This window comes from Notolepis coatsorum, assembly GCF_963971535.1.
Source record: "Notolepis coatsorum genome assembly, chromosome: 14".
In the NCBI taxonomy this organism is placed as follows: domain Eukaryota; kingdom Metazoa; phylum Chordata; class Actinopteri; order Aulopiformes; family Paralepididae; genus Notolepis; species Notolepis coatsorum.
In genome coordinates, this window is record NC_140178.1 from 50,453,396 (window position 1) to 50,468,103 (window position 14,708).

Below are 14,708 nucleotides of genomic sequence, written 5' to 3' on the forward strand. Positions count from 1 at the left end.
CCTAGCCTGCTACAGGTAGCTAGCTTCAGAGCTTGGCTAGCACTGACCTTACTCATCAGGAACGCATACGCGTATTCAAACGAAGGGGAAAAGCTGGATGTAAAAACACAGGTCTACAATGTCAGGAATTAGAGGTCAACTTACGTTTTGGAAAACAGACCAAAGATTTGCCCTTATTCTGAAGCACAATTACCCTCAAGCCGGGGGTCAGATTCGACAGTGACAACCCGGAAGCAAACACTCAATTTACGCATGTAAACTACATCCGGTTTGCCTTTTGTATGTGGTATAACCAAATTAAATAAAAACACTTGGAGAACCACTTGGCAATGACAACTTTCATTTGAAAATGGTTAACTCTATCAGGCAATGTGTGTAATACAGTAAGTATAGGCTCTATAGTACCTATGTCATGTAGTATGTCATGTACAGTATGTCCCTATGCCATAAATGGCATGATGTCATATATGTTGTGTATGTCATAAATGTCACTATGAATTGAAAATGGGGGACCCTGATGTAAACAAGACAAACGTCTTTCTCTGGTCTGCATCCCCTTAACAATTGTATGTATTGAGCCGTACTGTATTGTACCCATTCTGCAATCTGTTAAATAAAGTTTTCATTCATTCATTCATTCATTCATTCATTCATTCATTCATTCATTCATTCATTCATTCATTCTCTATTTACATGACTCATGGCATCACTATGATACAAATAAAACGTCCAATATTCTTAAATTATCCTACATCGGTTGACCATTGTAACAACAAGACTAGGTTCCTAGTATAGCTGGACTGTTGTGTTAAATGCCCCCCCCTGGCTCGCTGATAACAAACTATCATTACACCTGGGTAAAACAGAGTCCATTCTCTTCTGATCAAATAACAAACTCAGCAAGACCAACGCTTCTCTGATTGATTGATTGATTGATTGATTGATTGATTGATTGATTGATTGATTGATTGAATACTTTATTAACAGATTGCAGAATGGGTACAATACAGTATGGCTCAATACAGGAGAGGTGGGTTCAAGTACCTAGGGGTGTTTTTAGGAGATGACCAGACCACCATGAAAAACTGGGAGAGTGTGGTGGAGAAGGTGGAAGGAAGACTGGCAAAATGGAAATGGTTGCTACCAAAAATGTCATATAGAGGAAGGGTTTTAACACTTTGAGTGCCAGCGACGAGATTTCTCGTTAGTTCATGCCAACCGTTGAGTGCCAGCCGACGAGAGAATGTTTTTAATCGTTATTTTTTTATTATTGATTTCCATTCATTTTTCATCAATCTAGCCTCACGTTACCAGTGGGGATCTGTCTGAACTCGAACAGGGAAAATACCGCCCCCTATCGTCTCTCCGGATGGTACTGCACCCCTTTGGATTGGATTGAATGAAACGCATGGAGAAAAAAAAGTCCTGCTTCCACATTTGACTTGTCAGACAAGTAACCGGAGACGATCCAAGTAATCGCCCACCACCAGAACAGCGGAGAATGTGTGTTTCCAGTACCCAGCGTTGGATCAATAAACGCGATCGATATTTGGAATGGCGATCAGGAATTGAAATAAGCTTTTTGGAGAACATCTGATCTGAGGTAAGGAATCTATTTTACCAGTCTTGGGATAATCGCAGCTATTTTCACCTATATATCAGCGTGTGCCATATGTGTGTATGTGTGTGTGTGCGATCAGGAAATAAGATAATAGATTTTTCAGCCCGCTTCTATAGCGTGCATAAGTACACATATACTATCGATAATCTAGCGTTTATTTGAAAACGATTCATAAATAGGCAGATAAATGACAACGTGTTTTGTGTATTCCAGTGTATTCCAATAAAGGGCGTTTATCACAGAATCTTAATTTTTTTCTGAAACTTTCAAAAAACGAGCGTTTTTCAAAATGGTATCAAACGGAAATTAACCGATTAAAAAACAATCCGTTTCCACAATGTTGACTGCAAACAAGTCATTGATAAGCGACGGCCATATTAGACACATAGCCATAATTTAAGATATAGTTTATGCGTTCGCAAATATGAGAGCTCTGTCATTGAAGTGGGTGGTGGCACGTGGCGTATCTTAAATCAATACATTAGATTAATCACAGTACAATGAGGTTGTTATCTGGAAGGAGGGAAAGATCATAAGTGATAGAATGGTCTCCTCATCTGACTTCCAATATAGCCAGCAAGGAATAAACGTGCAGTCAAGACCACAGAGTTCGAATTCAAACTCATGTATTTATTGCCGAGAGGCCAAAAGGTGAAAATGCATCAGGTACACACAGGGATATTCATCATTTTTCATAAGACATGATTGTACAAAAGGATTGATGAGGTTTACATAATCATAGCCCATTCACGGTGGCTCTTCACATCAAGACAAGTTTGCACATAAAAGTAGTCATGTTTATCAATGGAATAGACTATCTTACTCTTTGCCACCACATGATTAAACCTGGTCTAAGATAGGCATTTTACTCTATTTATCACAAATAGTGATTATTCTATACAGTTTTACTCACGTAGCGGCAAATAGCAGTACAGTCTGTGGCAGCGGTGGAGACCAGCAGACCCCCTGGGGTGGTGGGTGCGTCTGGCTGGCCTCCTGAATTAACACTGTGTTCTGTCTTAAATACTCTGATTTCCCACCAATCCTAGCACATTCTAATAATACGTTTTTTTTTTTTTTTAAACTTAAATTTTTATTTTCATTTTTTCAACAACATACATAGACAACATTCATAGACAATACACAGTACATAAATTAAAACAAATAGACAAAAAATGTGTAAAGAAAAAGTGTGACATGGGTCCTTCGGTCCATTCTACATTTGCATTATTTATTTACATTTTTATTCATTTCCTTGTATCCTTTTCAAACCTCTGTGATGTCGTTACTTCCCCTCCTGTATTCTTCCCATTTTCCCCATTTCCATTCAAACTTTTCTTCTTGCAGCCTCAGCAGATGTGTGATTCTCCATTTCCTGTATCCCCTCTACCAACTCTATCCATTGATCCTTTGTCGGCACTTCTACCTTGTACCACAGTTTAGTTAAAGCTTTCTTGGCTGCCACTATCAATATCTTAATAAAATATTTGTCTTCCCCTTGGATTCCTTCCTGTGACAGATTCCCCAAATACAACACTTGGCCTCCCTGGGGTATTTCGTATACTATTATTTCATTTATTATCCCTCCTATCTCTTCCCAGTAGTGCCTTATCTTCTGACATCCCCAGAATATGTGTGTATGGTTCGCCCCTTCCTGTCCACACTCCCTCCAACATGTTTTCTTTGCTGGTGTGTAATTGCCCTGTATTTCTGGTGTTATAAAGTATCTAATTATATTTTTCCACCCAAACTCCCTCCATATCCTTGATCCTGTGGTTGTTTGTTGTGTCTTACATGTGTCATACCATTCCTCCTCTGTTATCTCTATTTCCAACTCTCTTTCCCACTTTTCTTTCACATACAATGTTGTATTTCCCTTACTGTCCATTATTGCCTGATATAGTGCTGATATCACCCTCCCCTTCCGTCCTTCGTATGACTTTACCATTATCTTAATTACCCCATTCTGTTCTTTGTCTCTATCTTGCTTTATTTCCTTGTTATAGTAGTCCCTAATCTGTAAATATCTAAAGTGGTCCCTATTCTCTAGTCCGTATCTTTCTTTCAATTTTTGTAGAGTCTGCATCTCCCCTCCTTCTGTCATCGTGCACATTGCTGTTATACCCCCCCGTTCCCACCTCTTGAACCCATGGTCTTCTATCCCTGGTCTGAATTTGTTGTCGTGTGCTATCCATCTCAGTATCTTAGATTCTTTTTCTAGCTTGTATTTCTTTACTATTGTGTTCCATATGTTTATAGTGAATCTGGTAATTGGATCCTAATAATACGTTTTGTCCAATTAGATTTCTTGATTCTATATATGGAGTTTTCTCTGTTCCTTGGGTCCCAATTAGATGATCTTCTGGGGGGCGTCCCGCCCCCCTGTCTCTCCTCGGGGTGTGTGCTGTGGAATGGGGCGGAACCAACACAGGTCCTTATGTTGGCCGGGAACTATTTCACTAACGTTAGCAAGGCGTGCAACCGGCTATGTGAGCAGAAGCACGCGCACGCACATGCACGGAAGTGCACGCGCGTGCACACAGGAATGTGCTGCACTCGACTGATGCGCCAACTCGCTAAGTACCCACCTGGCTACTTTGCATAACAATAGCGCAGGTCGTCAGGTGTGTTCAAATACGTTCTCAGATACATTCACACAAAACTTGTGAATGAAATGTGTTACATTCCATTCGTAGAGGCAATTAGGCATCGTCTTTAGTCTGTGCGTATGCGAGGGAACATTTATGCGCATGAGCGGGAGCGTGTGCACGTGGCGTCATTAAAACACTGTGCAACCAGCTTTGAAATCAGAAACGCACCCCTGCGCTGTAATACAAGCTGATTGAAAACTCCTCTCAGGCCATGGTTACACTGCTGAATACAGCAAAGTTTTTGTTGCTGAATGATTACGTTTGCTGTCCAAGTTAAAAAGAAACGCCGTTTTGGCAGGAAAACGCGTTGTCCTACTGGCAACGCTGAAATTGTGTTTCAGTTTTGGATACTCGCCAAAACTCGCCGACAATGGTGCCATGTAATCTGCGCGAGCCGGATACGGAGCCGTTGTTGCTCAACGCCTGTTAAATAAAGTTTACATCCATTCATTCTGCTAGCATTAACGTTACCAAGCTGCTAGCCACAATGCTATACTGTTATACTGACATATCCCAATCACGTTAGCATGTAAGCTAACAAACTTCGCTGCTAGCCACAATGCTATACTGTTATACTGGTATATTCCAATCACGTTAGCACGTAAGCTAACAAAATCAGCGACGATCTTTTTGTGAGACTAAACTCCGCTCTTGGTGGTCAATTGTGTTGATATTAGTTTTGTTTCATCAACAAATGAGGCAGAACACACAGTGAATGTATCCGTTTTGTTTATTGCACATTTATTGCACTTTCTTTGCTGAAAAATAAATGCTACGTTGGCTAAATGGCTCACGCGAGGCATTTAAATATGGTGGACTTGTTGATTTTTTGCAGGAAGTGTATTGGCACATTCAACTTTTCTGATTGGTTGAAAACTGCCTTCATGTTCGCCACCTACTGCCACCTACTGCTTTGGCATTGTACTACATGTATATACATCACTGTGCTCAGGAGGCAAAAACAATGTCTAACTTGCCTGCCATTACGTTGCGTTCTGAAAAGCGAAACTGACCCTGAAAACTAAACGAAAATGGCCCTGTGTGTAACCGCAGCCTCAGGTGCGTGAAGCAGAGTGTACCGCACGCCCCCTCGTTGGGAAGCGCGCAGTGTTTACCCAGCCCTCACAACATGTCCAATAAGCTGTACAAATGATGTAACATATAACAATTTACCATTACAGTGCATTTCCCATAACGTTGGCGTGTTCCGTTATGCTTGACCTTGATAGAGGTTAGAGTAACACTTTGAAACATGAAAACATGATAACATTTTACAAATATGTAGTTTTACTTCTGATATATAAAGGGACAAATTGGCCAATGGTGTAATTAAACTCATCTGTGGAAAGATAGACAAAGAATTAACTAGGGAATTCTGGCACCACTTCGCTAAAACAACCAATCAAAATGTAGAAACACACTTGTGAGGAATACAAAAAAAGGGTATTTATTTATAAAACACATACAATTGCCAGGTTACACATACAGTTCAAAAGAAAAAAAACTCTGCTATATACAGATTTTTTTTTTACTATAAGTAAAATGTCTATGATTGTTGAATTCGTTTTATTTTGTAAAGCATTTTGAGACCACTGTGTGTAATGACTCTCAGTCACAAGGTCAAAGCTGATGTTGGACAGTTGTGTCTGTCAGTCCAGGAGGAGAACGACTGGGCAGGACCTCTTAACCATGTCAAGACATCGTAGCTAAATGAACAAGGTACCTGAGAAATGAAATGTTTTGGAAGCCTACCATCCAGAGAGAGAGAGAGAGAGAACCCCTGATGCAATCAGTGTCTATGGAGACTGGAGAGACGGGAAATGTAATTCCTTAATTAGAATCACCCGGTCCAGGTTACTCCAGACTCATGTTTTGGTTGTACAACTAAACTTTCTTTTCACTGACAGATCCCTGCATCTACCAGACCAACCAGATCTTGGGAGTGCTTTCGGTACTGAGGTAAGCATGCATTTTCCAGGTTTACTGGACATTCTGTTTACTGAACAGAATTCTTTAACTCATAGTGACACAGGGATAAGACCAAGTAATAAGAATGTATGTAAATTACAACTTTATGACTTGTGGTTATGATGTGATTGAATAGAATAGAATAGAATAATCAAATCTTGTTCTTGCTTTATTGTTTATCAGTGCAAGCAAGTTGTGTTTCAGATGTACAGGTACAGTTGTGTTAGAACAAAATATGGAGTAGAATAGACTTTTATGGCAGCTTTGTGGTAATTACTTATCTTGAGTATGGTTGAAATGTGTAAGTATGAATTTACTTTTAATGCCAGCTCTGAGTAATTACCTATCTTGAGTATGGTTGAAATGTATGGAATCATAGAATTATAGACCTATTCATTTTTTATACGGCTTCATAAAACATGCTTTCTAAATTAGCCACATTTCCAGCACTCACTTGTTCTTTTTATATACCTCCATATATGAATGAACATACTACTTGTTAAAATACAAATACTGTACAATATCTGCACTTAATCAGATGCCTATTACTTCCACATAGAAGTGCTGCTTGTGCTGTTCTTGTCATGGCACTGTTCTCTCATCTATGCTTCTGAAATCTCTGATTGCAAGGCATAGTTTTCTTACTGCATCAGTCATATGTCTTGATATTATAGGGGAAATATCTCCAATGACATTATAAGCATGACATTTGAGAAAATCTCCTTAATGTATTACCGTGACTGTAAATTGGTGTGCCTTGAGATTCTGGTTTAACTTTTGGTGTGACTTAATAGGAGTTCAAAAAAGTTGGGAACCACTGTAAAACTACTGCTAATGTAAAATGTACAGTAGACACTTATTTTGGGTTCTGTTGAACGTATGTACATATCTCTGCCTCTTGTTGTTTTGACTGTGTAACCTGTGTCGTAACTGAGCTGGAATCTAATTTAGCATAGAACACAATCACAGCCCATCACGCGATCAGGATCATACAAACAGGCAGCATTGTGCGGAGGACCTGAACTGACTGGGCAAATCAGCGCTAATCGCTAATCCAATTCCCCAAAACAGTCATATGGCAAAAATGCGGCTAGAGGGGTAACTCGTCTCACGTGTGGGAAACAGATTCACTATTAGAGTCAATAACTGCTGACTGCTGGAGGCAGGCATTGTCTTTAAGAGTCCACCACGTAAACACATGATGGATTCCATGCAAGTCAACCAAATTAATACACAGAGAGACCTGTGTTTGATTCGCCAGCCACTTATGCTTGGGAACATTAATAGAGTGATTTAATTACTGCCTTTACAATAATGTGGAAAACACTGGGGGATCATGTGGAGACAATGTACTATAGGGAGATGGGAGAGATGCTGGAGGGACAGGTTATATAACATGTTGTCTGTGTTGTACATTGTGTGTGTTTGAAATGCCCATTTTCCCTCCATTTTTGAAGAAACGGCAGTTGCTATGTGTTGATAATATATGAGAAAAATATCACGAAAAATGCAATAATGTGATAATGTCTTATTACTGAATCTTGTAAACAAGTCACAGTGGAACAGTCATTTAGTGTTTCTCTAATGTTTTACAGACTCTACCACTGCATAGAAATTCATGATACATGTTTTTTTTTTTGCCAATGAAAATGTTTTCTAAAAGGCAAGAAACATTTCATATAGAGGGTGAAATTCCAAAAACTGCAACATTGAATCATTCACTTCACTTGCACTCTCTCAATTCAAGCACAGAATACTGAGTTTCTTTTAATCCAACATTGCAACCATTACGACAAGCATGATTAATTTACCATCTCATTTTCTGCCTTCTATAACACGATGAGGATATAAGCCTTTTTCTTTTTTACTTAAAATTAATCAGGGATGTTTTCGGGGACAGGATATGGTCGAGGACAGATGACTTAATCCAGGGACTGTCCCCGAAAATATGGGATATCTTGTCACCTTAATATAGGCCTATATTTTTTCATTCAAACTTTGGTGGACGCTTAATATCACACTCATGTTATATATATATATAATATCATACATACATTTGGGATATCATACAACGATTTGAGACTTTGTTTCCAGGGGCTTTAATTATCTAAGTTTGAATCTGATCCAAATCGTATCCTATCATTATCCTAGTGGATAAACCAAAGATTTTGATTTAAGACTGATAAACCAAGAAAAAAAAAACGATGAGCCATTCTTTTGAACGGCTCATGGAAAGGAACGGAGCCAAAAGATACAGGCAGCCATGTTGGAAGAGGGAGAACTAGTAAAAGGAAATAACAGGGTAGAAGAGGACGGGTCAGTGTCATCATATAGAGACGTCATCTCACAGTGCTGAACACCTTCAGTGAAAACGTTGGGGAGTGTGACGCTCCTCTTCTTGTAATTATACGTAGTGTAACAGAAAAGGAACACAGTGAACAGTTTTTCTCACATCTCAGACACACAAAGATCTCTATACGAATGTTATACTGTACAAAATCGTACCGTTGGACAACAGGGCCCTCGGCCTGGTCTACAAGATACACTATACGACTAAGGTACCCATGTACATGTCAAAATACTTCCCAAAGGTCAGTGAATACCACGACCACAACACCAGAGGAAGCTCAACAAATCATGTTAAACCCAGATTCGGCTCAAACAAGGGACTAAACACGTTTCGCAATTATGCCACATCAATGTGGAACGCCCTACCTAAAGCTGTAAAGGAATGTGAATCCCTACCCACATTCAAAACCGCTCTTAAAGAGCACCTACGGGAGGCTGCAATTCGAAACTGGCCACCGTAAATGTCCAAACCCCCCACCCCCTCCTAATAGACAGTCTCCTCCCCACCGCATGTATATATTCTCTCCCCGCCGTATGTATATTTCTCTCCCACCCACCCACCCCCTCCAAATGTACAGTCTCCTCCCCACCGTATGTATATTTCTCTCCCACCCACCCACCCCCTCCTAATGTACAGTCCCCCCCCCCATCATATGTATATAATCTGTCAGGATCTATGGGTAACAGTACTGTATATTTGAATACCGTTTATGTCACAAATGTATCAGTACTAAATACCTGTATGTCCCTATGCCATAAATGTCATGTATGTTGTGTATGTCATAAATGTCTATATGAATTGAAAATGGGGGACCCTGATCATGTAAACAAGACAAACGTCTTTCTCTGGTCTGCATCCCCTTAACAATTGTGTGTATTGAGCTGTACTGTATTGTACCCATTCTGCAATCTGTTAAATAAAGTTTCCATTCATTCATTCATTCATTTGTCAAGCAAAATACACACAGGTTTGCATGAACACCTTTTCAAATATACGCTATCAAACTCCTTTCCACTTAAAATTATATTATAAGGAGTCACTGGAAACAGTTGCTGTGCTTATTGTAACAATAATAACAACACAATATTTGATCAACGTTCAACCTTTTACACATACGGAAATATAGATCAATGAGGCCAATTGTCTTTTTCACTTTGACTGAGAGATCATAACATACAGTGTGTATTGTAGGCTACTCTCAGCACATGTCAAATGACCAGTCTGAGAGCTCTGACCCTGGTCTGTCATTTCTATGTCAATGTCAAAACTGCCATTGATCTCATGATGAAATATGAAAATATAGTTTAAATAGTAGAAAGACAAAAAGTACAATTACCATTCTGAAAGAAATCGATGGTGGTCGTCGACTGCAGTTCATAGTAATCCCTTTTTATTTTACCACTGCATCACTGCTACAAGTACAGTATGTGGAAACTGCAACAGCTGCATTTACAGTATGAACAGGTGAGCTGATCTCTCTCTCTCTCTCTCTCTCTCTCTCTCTCTCTCTCTCTCTCTCTCTCTCTCTCTCTCTCTCTCTTGCAAGCCTTCCCCCTTATCAACAGGATGCCGCTGCTTGATTATCCCATTCCAGAGCTGGACGTCACCTTGCAGGAGGCGAGTCGCGTCCTCCAGCTCACCCTGAGACCTGACCTGTACCCCCAGTACAAAGACACGCTGGGCCAGCAGAGGGACGTCCTGCAGGAGGTCCAGCGGAGACTGGCGACCTCCGTGGCAGGACGGGAGAACTGGGTGACGGAGCAGTTCAAGAGCCGGCTGCTGGCCGCCAGCGACGCCCTGCCCACCTCCACGGCCCTGCCTGCCGTCCTGCCCCCTTGCAGGACCAAGAAGGAGTGTAGCCAGGTGGAGAGGGCGGCCATGCTGCTCTGGGCCGTGGCCAAGCTGCACAGTGAGCCCACCCTGGCGGAGGGGGATGTGCCCACTGAGCGCACGCAGCAATCTGAGGTCTTCGCCGCCAGCCGCATCCCTGGCAAGGAGACCGATGAGATTATGGTGAGCTTTGTGAGGGAAGGCAAGTGGAGAACTGTCCCATGGCTGCATGGGTTGAGCTTCAGGTAGTTTGAATGAAATGTTTTTAGAGATAGAATCTCTCTTGGCATAGCCTGAAGTGTGGCCAGCAATAGCAACCTCTCCTCCCATCCCCACCCAACTCCATGCAACCCACACATCACACCAAAACAAAAGACTGTAAACAGTGCAAAGTGGGGTTATTTTGCCTATAGAGGTCACTGTATGAGAGCATAACATATTTTACCTTTAAGTTAATTGTGAGGTAATACCACTAATGGCAGTAAACATTCATTTCTGTGCATCAATGACAATTACACACAGCTAGTCTTTAGTCATTTATTTATTTATTTATTTATTTATTTATTTATTTATTTATTTATTTATTTATTTATTTATTTATTTATTTATTTATTTATTTATTTATTTATTTATTTATTTATTTATTTATTTATTTATTTATTTATTTATTTATTATTATTATTATAATTTTTTTTATATACTACTAAGCTGTAGTGTAAAGCACCCTGTGCATTTGTGCTGTGAAGAGTGCTATATAAATAAAAGTCATTCATTAATTCATAGCTAAACTAAATGAATACACACAATACAACATTTCATTACAAATCACAGTTACCCATTTTAAAGCCCCAATAATGTTTGACCATATAAAAATAGGGTTATATATTTATATGCATTCTTGAAGAGAGTTGCAAGAGTTGGCCGTTTTAGTTTTAGTTTTTGAGGACTGCATACTTTTTTTTGCAAACCAAAACAACATACTTTATACTTATAGCACATGAGCGTCTCTTTTGAAAGATGACATTCTGAGGTTTCTGATTCCAGAAAGAAAATTCACTTGTAGTGCTAATGAAATAGAGTAACATAGGTCTGAACTTGTTACTCACGTTTTTCTGTAGTAGTTAGTAGTCCAGAGGTAGTATTTCCCCAGAAGGTGGTATGGCTTACAAATCCATACGGACCCATAGCCTGAAGCCTTATGTAGTAAATGTCCAAATTTCATAAAGATCCATTCAGAAATGAGTGATTAGTAGTGATTTTGGTAAACTGTGTACAAAAGAAAAACTCAATTCATTCGGCTGTTTTTCTCTTCCTGTTTTTGCTCGTTAGTTTTGTTTTTTAGATTCATACATCCCCACGTGGGGTATCATTGGAAAGCCACACTCATTGGCTACAACCCTCCACAATCATTTTCGAGATCGCCAAATGATTGACAGAACTAGAACCCCAAGAGTCGGGAGTGGTATTTTGCGCAATACTGTGTACTTTGCACAAGCCTCAAATACCGGCATGTAACTGGAGAACCACTGAGCGGATTTTGTCGGATTTTGTCGCTATCGACAGGCAACAAATAAGCCTTCAATTCGATATATATATTGTATTACAAAATATGCACACCCGAGCCATTAGAGGTCGCCAAAGTGCCGGTGGGCAAATCGTCCTCAAAAGGGCCCTTGCAGCTTAAGAGGTTTTGCCATCATAGAAAATAATATAGGATTTAGGTATATCTTACTCCTTACAAACATCACCAATGTAAACAAGCCTTTTACAGAAGTATAATACAGCAAATACATGTATAAACTCACATTTACCTGTCTAGTGTTAGTCCTTTTATGAAGAGCCAAATTAATAATCCACCAACAAATTTAAACATGTCTTTATTGCTTTTTTTTTTTTTTGGTAGTGGGGCTTTTTTTGCTAATTTTGGATCACTGATTGGGCTTTCTAACTTTTTCTCATTCCTAGATCTATCCGAATAGCCTCCATGCCATTGTCATCTGTGCTGGCGGGGTGTTCCCCATCGACATACTGTGGCGTCCGAGCAGCGGGGGGCCCATGTCCCCTTTACCTTTCCTGGACATCTACAAGCGGGTGGCCTGGGCGGCCAGTCAGCCCATGGCGGGGACACAGAACGATCCCACTGCCATCTGCAGCCTCTCGGCCTTGGCTCGCAAGGCCTGGGCTACCCTCAGGGAGGAGATCCTGGAGCAAGGAGGGCCTGCAGCCACATCACTGCGGCTGATGGAGAGTGCGGTGGTGGCTCTCTCTCTGGAAGACTGCAGCCCACCACCTGGACTGGCCCACATCCTGAACGCATTGAGGCTGGGCGGGGGAGACAAGCCCGCTCTGAGATATTATGACAAGGTAATAATAACAAAAGAGAACCCTGCACACACACATACAATTTACCTGGAGGCTTTCCCCCCCATGCCCTAGTTCAGGGGTGGCCAACCCGCGGCTCTTTGCCCGTCAATGTGCGGCTCTTCCATCCATAAAAAAAAATAAATAAATAACCTTTTCTCACTCATATCACTCATTCCATAAGGACGTAGAATAAACATAATTCTTTTTTTAAATTAGCTATTTGCATGTTCTTGGTATCTGAATCTAGGGACATATATGGATCAGTGTCAGAAATAGTGTGTATATAGGCTTGAGTAAATTGTAATGAACCAAAGGAGAATATCAATTCTATTTAAAAAAAAAATTATCTTTGACTGTGAATAACACCATGCTAAAATTGACCAGACCTGAAAAATCTAAGCAAATTAATAAAGGGAAGATGATTAAACAGAAGGTTTTGTAGATACAGTACTGAATTCTGCCATCTTTTTTATAATGTAAATTTCTCCACCATTTTTCATCGTATTGCAACACCGTTTTTTGCAAGACGTTCACAGAAAGGTAGAGAAACTAACTGTGTTCTGTTTTATGGCAATAACGTTCAGGTTTGTGGGAGATAATCCCCAAAAATAAGAGGAATAAAAATGTAAATCCAGAAGTCAGATGATTGACAGGGGCTGGTGTGAGCTGGGTAGGGTAGTTTTTCTAAATTCGAAAGCCCTGAGTCTCTTCCTTCAAAAGACTACACTCACTTTTGGCTGTACCACTTCCTCCTGTCAATATGCGCCGGTTTCCGACTCAATGCCCTGAGATTTCTATAATCTTATATTTCACTAATAACAGTTAAAATAATTGGTAAACAAACGTACTGCTGAAAATATACACTTTTACTGTATATCTCGGGCTTAAGAGGTTAACCCTGTGAGGCCCAAATTAAAAAGACATTAGCAACTTCAGAGGCCAGAGGGTGGGACATATAAACACATTTACTATCAAATAGCATTGTGAGGCTGAACAACAGGACCAATTAACTATATATGTGCTTAAATTTGTTTAAATAAACATTATTTTTTTAAATGGCTAAAAGTGATTTTGTAATTTTGCAACCGTGGGTCTCACAGGGTACTTTTAACCCTGTGAGGCCCAAATAAAAAAGACATTAGCAACTTCAGAGGCCAGAGGGTGAGACATGAAGGGTGCCGTGACTGAAAAAAAAGTTGAGAAACGCTGGTATATGGTGTGGCTCTTTGTCGTACCACAGTAATTTTTGTGGCTCTTGTCTCTGACTGGTTGGCCACCCCTGCCCTAGTTGGTTGGAATTTAATTTGTCTTAAAGGAAAACGCCAACATTTTGGGAAATTAGCTTATTTGCCATCTTCCCTGGAGTTAGACAAGAATATACATACCCTTTTCTTCTCTGTGGGTGCATTAGGCTTATGGAACAGCCGCTCCGTTAGCGTAGCTTAGCTTCATCACTGGAAGTGGGTCAGACTTGTACCCTGACGTTCCCTACAGTGCCCTACAGTCACGAAATACACTCCAAATACAACTCCAAAACATTCCTGTAAACATGTTGTGACCTGTGTATTTACCACGTGGAGAAATAAAAAATAATTGAATTTGACAATTACGTTTTCTAAGCAAATATACTCGGAACTATTTTTTGCCAAACCACTCCTCTCGGGGCGCAGTCAGTGATTTCAACGTGACGCCGTGTTTGTTTACATTCTCATTTCATTCAAAGGATCCGAACCGATTGAAGTTTATACCATGACTTAAAATCCTCTTACCTTGACGATTAGCTCCGTTAGCTAGCAGCACATCAACATCAGCCATGGGAATACTGTTTTCTAAATTGGGGAGGCTTTTAATCGTCAAGGTAAGAGGATTTTAAGTCATGGTATCCATAAACTTCAATCGGTTCGGATCCTTTGAATGAAATGAG